The sequence below is a fragment of the Saimiri boliviensis genome, chromosome 14 (assembly GCF_048565385.1).
Source record: "Saimiri boliviensis isolate mSaiBol1 chromosome 14, mSaiBol1.pri, whole genome shotgun sequence".
NCBI classification, from domain to species: domain Eukaryota; kingdom Metazoa; phylum Chordata; class Mammalia; order Primates; family Cebidae; genus Saimiri; species Saimiri boliviensis.
Window position 1 is genome coordinate 72,798,907 of NC_133462.1, and position 9,631 is coordinate 72,808,537.

General features: G+C 39.6%; 1 long non-coding RNA gene across 1 annotated transcript in view; it reads right to left on the bottom strand.

Moving 5' to 3' along the window:
- The window catches only part of LOC141581082 (uncharacterized), a 117,332-nt gene extending 115,035 nt beyond the window's left edge, over positions 1–2,297 (bottom strand). Inside the window, exon 1 of the long non-coding RNA XR_012513576.1 lies at positions 1,766–2,297. This is a non-coding gene — a long non-coding RNA (uncharacterized LOC141581082). The remainder of the gene's footprint in view (positions 1–1,765) is intronic.
- Between the last annotated feature and the right edge of the window lie 7,334 nt (positions 2,298–9,631).

The window sequence follows — 9,631 nt, forward strand, 5'->3', positions numbered from 1 at the left end:
ACTTGGAGAGTTCATGTTGTTTAAATTATTCAGAAGGATTATATAAAAAGAGAATGACACATGTTCTCCGTGGCTCTGAAGAAAAGAATAGGGACAATTAAATATACATTATAGGAAAATGTTGACTTAGCTTAAATAATAACTTTTTAATCACCAATTGCTGAAAAAAAAAGAAAGTAAATCTTTTCTGAGTATGACAGATTTTCCATTACTAGAGGTATCCCAGTAGATAATCAGGTGGATAACTCAAAGACCACCTGGTAAGGTCTCCAAGAGACATTGTCCAGCCAGAATTTAGTTGGAAAAAATGCACTCAAAAGTATATAAAGGTAGAAAGAACTCTGAGTAGAGGAAGAGGTCAGAAAACCTGGCCCTCAACCTCCTCCACGGAAAATTATCCCTTGGGCTCTTTCTAATTAAAAAATTCTAATGCTATTATGCTGTGTACCTTTTAAATTCATTCTATGATTCTGTGTCAGTCAAAACAGGTTATGCTGCAGCAACTAACAGTTCAAAAGTCTCACTGGCTTTTAAAAAAACAAAGGTTTATTTTTTGCTCTCAGGTTGATGGGGAGCCTTAAGAATCTGAAGTAATTTGCTTGAGTAGCTAGCAGAGTGAACTCAGTAAATTCTGCCCTTGCTCTTGATGGCCTCTGGCCTATTTAGAACTACTCTCAAAGCTCACTCAACTTTGAAAGTGAGTCTTGAGATGGGGATGGGGGAAACAGGCAATTTAGTCTTTCCTGTACTCGGAGGAGAGGGAAGCCAGTTTTTATGAGCAGTAACTGACAAGTGTCTGAAATTTAAATAGGTTTAAGCCCTCAAAAAAGAAAACACCCCAAAGGGAAAGCACCGTTCCCTCTTCCCGGATCAGGTCCTACTCTCATCACGAATCTTTTCTGGGTAGGTCACTTCACCTTTCTATGCTTCAGTTTTTATAAAACACAGAGAGGAATATATTTTTCTAACTCTCAGGATTGCTGTTTCAATATAATTAATCAATAAATAAAACTGTAATTCAAAACATTTTAATAATCGTTAAAAGCAATACTTTAGATAAATTTATTAATTTACTTTAAATGTTATTAAATATATTCATATAGAGTTTATTTGGGCAAAGAATGATTTATAAATTGGGCATCACTCAGAACCAAAAGAGGTTCAGAGGCCTCTACCCAGATAGTGTGATCAGCAGGCTTGTATAGGCTGAACACAGAAGCAAAGAACAGAAATCACTGGATTGGCTATAACACAAATCACAAATATCGCCTTGTTTGGGCTTGGTGTGATGGCACAGACTGCCTGTAATTGGCTGAAGCTCAGCTGTTTGTGTTGGCTGAAACCCAGCTATTTTTTACACACAAAAAAATACAGTTTCGATTTGTTTGACATATTAAGTTAGGAACTCACAGTTCAGACAAAGCCTCAGATAACAACCTCCTGCTAATTTAACACTACACAAATGAAGTGGATAATCATAAAAACTCTACGCCAAAACCTAAGATAAAGAACCATGCAGCTGAAAGTCTCCTGTATATTGAATACATTTTTAGAAATTTCATAAACGAAGAAAACACTTCTATTCAATATTCTTTTAACGGTGTTTCTCCACTTTCCAGTGAGCTAAGTCAGAAAAAAAAAAAAAAAAAGTTCCAATCCATGTTACAGAAGCCGACTAAGACATGGGACCCAGCAAGGACCCCTCTGAAAACACCCAGAGCCGGTGTCAGGATCAGGAATAGGGAGCCCTGGCTCCCCAGCCTACCTGGCCAGTCTGCGTACTCTGCGTCCTCTTCTTTGGCCTTGCTCCTCCCTTGCTCCTATTTCAATCGCTCCACAAACTCTTGACCTGGAAAACGGAGAATGTGGGGTACTTGGGCAGTGGACGAGGCGACCTCTGCCAGTGGCCTTCTCAAAAACAGTTCCAGTTCCCTGGCGACCTGGCCTGCCCCCTTGAGAAGGTCACATGAGGAAGGCCGGGCACATCACCCAGACGTTCTAGTTCAAAGGCAGCCCAGATGTTCCAGGCAGCCACGTTCCCAGTACAGACACCGAGTCATAATCGCGGCATCCAGGAATGTGGGCCCAAGTCCCTGTGCTTCCAGCCGGGGGAAAACTCCCCCTCGGGGAACTAATTGTGACTTGGACGGTCAACTGGAATGTTTGGAGACACAGGTTATGGACTAGATAGGGTGTAGGCAGATCCACAGGCGATGACTGCTCTCTCGTCAAGGAGTCCCTGATCCACCATGGGGTAGAAAGCAGCCATGGAAGAGACCGGCCAGCGTCAGGGCGTCTCAGCGAGGGCGAGGATGCGTGCGCGTGCTCAGACGCTGCGTGCGCGTGCTCAGAGGCTGCCTGCGCGGGCTCAGACGCTGCGTGCGCGGGCTCAGAGGCTGCGTGTGCGCGTGCCCGGCTGATTACTGTCGCTCTCAGCAATTGCTTGCCAAGCCCAATCCTAAAGGATTTACTAAAGACCCAATAAAAGATCATCAAAATTTAGACAGTTACAGTGTTCGCCCTTAAGGAACGCATAGATTGAGGAGACCAGGCATAAACACATGTAACAACTAGAAAAAAAAAAAAAAAATCACAAGGCAGTGCAGAATACCACTACGTAATATGATAAAATTCAGGTGAGGTAGAGCAGAAGTAGATCAGAATTACTGGGAAAATTTTCACTGGTAATTTAAATTGTAGCTCATGTCTAAAAATATGTCTGTTCTGTGCTGCTCTGGATTATTCCAGCTTCTTCCAATCTAAGATCAACTTTGAACTAGCTAGATTGCTTTCTCCTCCAAACAAACCAGTATAAAGAAGCAGTCTTTCCCCTGAAACATAGGCAGGAAAAAGAAAAAGCAGCAGCAGCAGCAGCCTTGGCAAAACATGGTGGTTCACACCTGTAATCCCAGCACTTTGGGAGGCTGAGGTGGGCGAATCACGAGGTCAAGAGATTGAGACCATTCTGACCAGCATGGTGAAACACTGTCTCTATTAAAATATACAAAAATTAGCTGGGCTAGCGGTGCACTCCTGTAGTTCCAGCTACTGGGGAGGCTGAGCCAGGAGAATCATTTGAACGCGGGAGGCAGAGGTTGCAGTGAGCTGCGATCACACTGCTCTCCAGAGTGGGCAACAGAGACTGTCACAAAAAAAAAAAAGAAAGAAAGAAAAGAAGCAGCAGACTTTCATGGAGAAGCAACTAACTACTCTACTAAAAGATAAAGATATAGATACATGCAGGAGGAATTGGACATGATTAGTGGCATTTTTCTTAAATATTGCTATTCTAACTTTTGTAATTTTTAATTGATAATCAAATATCCAGCTGCTGTTCTGCCTGTGTGACTCTTTTCCATGCTTTTATTTAGCAGTAAAAATAATTCTGCTAGTCATAATATCATGTCAGTTATGAATTAGATTATCAAAGCAGGGAGACCTGGAGTGTGTACAAGGGAAAATGCCACCTGTATAATCCCTTTTTGTAGGGCTTGCCACCACTCTGAGTTAAAGGTCATGGGGGACCCTTTCCATGCTGCCTAATGCAGCAGAGCCTAACAACAATATGGCAAGTTCTCAGCCTAAATGCTTGCTAAATTAACAACATCAGCATTTTTTTAGTTCTCTGAACTCATGTTCTCCCTGAACACACCAAGATAAGGTACTTTCCTCAGCCTAGAGGGGAACTCTGACTTCTCGTTTAGTTATTTTGGCTTTAGAATTTATCCCCTCAAATCAACTCCTATAGAAACATTCTTTTAAACAAAAAAGAGAATATTTTATTCTTTTAAAAAAATTTTCAGCCTTTACTTTAAATACAGAGGGTATATGTGTAGATTCCTTACGTAGGAATATTGAGTGATGCTGGGCTTCTTTTTTCTCTTGAAAATGGGATGAAGGAAATGAGAGTCTAGTGTTTTCTTTCATCCGAATTATCAAAATACTCAGCAAAAATTTCTTATGTTTGCAGAAGTTTCACAAATGAAGGAAAGGTCACGACTAACAAAGATTGATAGGAGAGGAGAGACTCCCAGACAGAACTCACCTCAGAAAAATGAAAGAACCAGATCTCATCCTGCCAAACACATTCAGTCTTTTCACCATTTTTTTTTTCCTTAGGAAATTTCTCATCCAAGAAACTAGCCATTTTTTTTTTTTAAAGAGCTCAATACAACTGTATGGACACAGGTGATATTATGTTAAAATAGTGTTGATTCCACTAAGTGTTCACAAGGTGAACATTTTAATAGAGGCCACTGAGAGGTCTGGGTAGGAGACCCTTTCATTCTCTGCCCTATTTTTAGAGGGCACATGTGATACATGGCACTTGCACCTGTCATTAGTAAGCTCAACAGCCAACGGCCTGTTTGTGTTACTACTGTACATGTGGTCATATGGTGAGACCACTGCAGGGCTAAGGCTGTGTAAAGGTCATGATCACCCATGGCCTTCAGAAAAGGATATTCTTGCTGGTCCATTTAACCTGCATGCCCTTCACACTAACATCCCAAGGTAGTAATTATAATTGTTTGCAGGAAGAAGACTAGTCTCGCAGTTTGTTAAAAAAACAACAGAAACAAAACAACATACATACATGCAAATACATAATCATATACACATGTAATATGTATTTACATGTGAAAGATTTAAAATTATATACCAAGCCTAATCGTTACAACCTATAGGTAGAAAAGAATGGGATCTAAAAATACAGGGAGTGGAATATTTTAACTTAACTTTTATCCTATGAACCTTGGTATTGTTCATGGGGTAAACTTTGGTATTGAATTTTTAATAACTAGAATATTTTTATTACCACTACTGTGATTTTTAACTTTTTTGGCACAGAGGCTGTTATATAATAGAAATTTAAGGGAAAACAAAAAAGAGAATGAGAGAGGAAGGGAGAAAGGAAAGGAATAGAAATAGAAAGAAAGAGTATGTACAAATTGTCAAGAGCCACACCCATCAACTCTGAATGAAGGGAGTGATTACAGATAAATGGAGCTAATTCAGAAAGACTTTATGAAATGGTTTAATTTGAGCAGCATCTGTAAAACAATTTAAAACATAATAATGTACTTACTGTATCCTGTAAGATGTTTATTCCAAAAAGATTGGATTATATAGAGGAGCACAAAGAAGAAAATGAGCATCACCAGGAACCCAATCTCACAGAGACAACCACAGCTAGCATTGCACTGGTTTTCCTTTCATTATTCTCTCTCTCTCTCTTTCTGTTTTTTTCTTAGACTACATTTTGAAGGGCAACAGAAACAGGAATAGCAGAATGGGATAGAAGTGGGAGACCATTCTAGAAGAGCAATGAAAGGAGTGTGTACCTGGAGCTCCTTTATCTCAGGGCTGAGATTAGAGAGAGATCTTGTCTGGACCTGGAATACTGGTATTGTGTCTATCCCTGAAGTTTTGCCATAGGAACAGGCTCTCTTGATCTTAGTTGCCTCCTCTGTAAAATGGAGGTATTCTCTTTATCCTGCCCTCCTTGCTGCATTAGGTACAACACACATAAACAAAGCACACTCCAAAAATTACGTTATAAATCAACTTTCACCTGGAATACAAAATAATAATATTATGCAGGTTGGTGAACTATCTCCAAAAAGCCTATTTAAACCAAAAGGTAGTTAAAATTCTGTACTGGGTATTTATAGCAATATACAATTTTTCCACTATTTGTGTACCATTTTTAGTCACCATATGGGTACTTTAAGGCAAATTCTATGTATTTATCTGAGAACTCAATCGACATGTATTTTTCTGAGAAAAATGCATTTTATTGGCTTATACAGGGAGCTATTGTTAGCCCTACCTGGAATTCTGGGGTATCTCTTGGCAGCATTGCCAGGAAGGAGGGAAGATTGCAGACTGGGGACAGGTTTCATTTCTTAAGAGCACTCTTCAAACAGATAATGCATAGATCTAGCTGATAACAAGAATAATAGCCACAACAGTATATGAAAGCAGAAATAATCGCAGTTCTCTTTCATTGAGGAATAACTATGCTCCTTATGTACTTTATTACATTACTGTGTTTAGCTTTCAAATCAACTCTAAGACAGTTAGAATTCTCTTCTCCATTTTATAAAGGTGGAAACAAAGTACAGAGAGATTAAGTAAGTTACTCAAGGTCATTCAAGTTAGACTGAAGCAGAGCCAGCATTTTCACTCTGATAGTCTGGCTCCATAGCCAAAGCTCTTATTACTTGTTAATACACAGGCAGATAGGTGAACCTAGGTTACTGTTTGTGATCACCATCACTGGGACGTTGTGCTAGACTATATTAAAGATCACTCGGGCACTTTGTGAGTTCTTCTGAAGGCTAGGAAGACAGCAACCGTAGAAATCTGATCTCTCTCCCAAAGATGTTTAACAGGCCCAGTCCCCACTCTTCCCAGAGATGATGCCCTGGGCAGCCTGGCACTGGAGAAATTTGTTGATTCTGCTTGGAGTGATTTTGTCACTACCTGTCACTAGGGAAGTTCATTTAAGGTTCTATGAATAAAGACTCTGACTTTAGCCGGGCGCGGTGGCTCAAGCCTGTAATCCCAGCACTTTGGGAGGCCGAGGCGGGTGGATCACGAGGTCGAGAGATCGAGACCATCCTGGTCAACATGGTGAAACCCCGTCTCTACTAAAAATACAAAAAATTAGCTGGGCATGGTGGCACGTGCCTGTAATCCCAGCTACTCAGGAGGCTGAGGCAGGAGAATTGCCTGAGCCCAGGAGGCGGAGGTTGCGGTGAGCCGAGATCGTGCCATTGCACTCCAGCCTGGGTAACAAGAGCGAAAACTCCGTCTCAAAAAAAAAAAAAAAAAAAAAAAAAAAAAAAGACTCTGACTTTAGGATTTGGTGTGTGTGGGGGTAGGGGATTTATAATCATCCCATTCTCTCCCACAGTGCCCACTTCTCTGGTGGAGCCATATTTCTGAGTCATCTCTTAATTAGAATCAACTGCCCATAACATTCTCAAAAATCAAAAATGCATCTTTTGGTGCTAGCCTCTACACATTTTTTTGTTTCGCTATATTGCTTATAATGTTTGTGCAGCTGCTTTGAGAGCTAAATATGCAATCAATGTGATGCAATCATGCTTCTTCCTTATCAGAGAAGGGAGAAAATGCCAACTTGAATTTTAGGCAGTTTTCAAGAACTCCATGACACAAAATCATAAGTGTACTTAATTGATGTGATCTTAATTAGAATCACAAGGGAAATTGGAATGTACATGGAGCTCAGTTGTTTGTGTTTTTAATAGCACTGTTTGGCTGAGATTGGACGATTATCTGTCTCTGATTCACCAAGTGATGGAGAGTTTGTATTTCTAAAGTTTGATGAAAACTGAACGCTATGTTACAGTATTTTTTTCTGGCCTTTTTTTTTTTCATGCTGCTTCTTAGGAGATTTGGATTTTGTGGGTTATGACTTGAGAATAAGCAACTGTAAGTAGGTACAGATACATACTTCTGTTCATATTCTAGCCATTTGAAATACATGGTTAGTCATTTCTTGTTTGTTATTATAACTGGTAATATTTATTTATTCACTTGTTTATTCAAACATTTATTCAACCAATAGAAGTCTATGGGGCCCAAGCTATCTCTTTGTCTGTGTAATAAGAACAGAAGATGGACAAATCAACAAGACTAAATCCCTACTCTCAAGATTTCACCACAGTTGGAGAACTGACCAAGTAAGTAAGCCACGTAGAGGTCCTTGGGTAGAAGAATGCAGAGAGTACTGAGGGAGCAGACAGAAAACTCCAGATAGACTGAGGAAGGTCAATACATTTAAAACATAGGGCTAAATTTTACCAGAGCATGAAAAATTGATGACCCCTGAAGCCAAAGAGATTGAAGAGATTTCACTTTGTTTTTAATATAACTTGCCTACGTTAATCACACTGAATAAACTTTTAGAACCTCATTCATTTTTCATCACTGATGTTCTTTTATTAAATTCAAACTGGAAGAGCTCATTAAAAAAAAAAAAAAAGAAGAGATCAGGCAACTAGTTTGTTGAATTGGTATGTATTATCCTAGGTTTTCAGATACCAGTGTTGCATATTTCTATTGAAAGCACTTTTTATAAAACATCATATTACACAGACTAGAACTAGGATGTGGCTTTGTCCAGAGGCATGCATTCATTCAGTACATCAAAAATGTATTAGGTGTGGATTTTACCTCGTTTCCGCCCTCAAGCTAAAATCTAGAAAGGGAAGATTTAATCAGTTACCCAAATTGATTTGTTTAACATTGAAGGAGATCTTATAAATCCATTTTCAGGCCTATTCATTCATAAATAACAACAAAGAAAAGTCTGAAGATGCCTAATGTCAAAGCCCATAGTGCACTTTTTCAAATGGGAGTAAAGAAGCAAAAGGGACCCGGGTGTGGCATTCTAGTGCTTGTTTGCCTCCTTTGGGTTGACTATAGGCCCCAGTCACACCAGAAAACACGGAAAGTTTCAAACACTGACATGGCTGAAAGATTCAGGAGAGAAAATGACACTGTGATGGGACAAATACTGAAAAACAAAAGGAAACAAAAAGATAGATTGGTTCTATTCTGTTCCTAGCTCATCACTGTCTATCCATATGACTTTGAAGAATTTCTTAATGTCTAATCCCTAATTGCTTCATCTAAGAGATGGGAGGATGAGATATATGATTCATAGACTCTAAAATATGAATTCTAACAGAAATACAACATTTGAGATGACTCTTGGTTACTTAATTTGAGTCACTTAATAAAGAGAATTTAGAGCCGGGCACGGTGGCTCAAGCCTGTAATCCCAGCACTTTGGGAGGCCGAGGCGGGTGGATCACGAGGTCGAGAGATCGAGACCATCCTGGTCAACATGGTGAAACCCCGTCTCTACTAAAAATACAAAAAACTAGCTGGGCGTGGTGGCGCGTGCCTGTAATCCCAGCTACTCAGGAGGCTGAGGCAGGAGAATTGCCTGAGCCCAGGAGGCGGAGGTTGCGGTGAGCGGAGATTGCGCCATTGCACTCCAGCCTGGGTAACAAGAGCGAAACTCCGTCTCAAAAAAAAAAATAAATAAAATAAATAAATAAATAAATAAATAAAGAGAATTTAGTTAAAAGGGCTTTTGATAGAGAATCAGGAGACCAGATTTCAAGTTCTAAGTGTCCTACTAACTTTTCTGTGTGACACTGGACCAGCCACTTCCTCAGTCCATAGTTGCCTCTTCTATGAAACAGTATGACATGTGGTGGGGGGGAGAGTGGTTTGGAGACATGAACTATATTATTGCTGTGCTATTCCGGTTCTAGCCTTCAATGGTTACACAGATGTGTCAAAATTCCCTGAGAAATTTTATGAGCGCTTCTCTGGATTCCCTAAAATAGTATACACTTCCCTTCTCTGGAATGGAGAAGCTAGATGGCCATTTTCATTTTATAATGCTGAGTGATCTAATACAACTTAAATTGTGAAGTTTTAACAATATTGAAATTAACTAGGACAATTTATTTTATTTAAGACCCCATGATAAATACCTTCATTCATAGGCTAAGATGGGAGGTCCTATCTTTTGTTTTCTTTGATTATTTCCAAAACTAAAATCTTCCTATCCCTTTGAAGATTG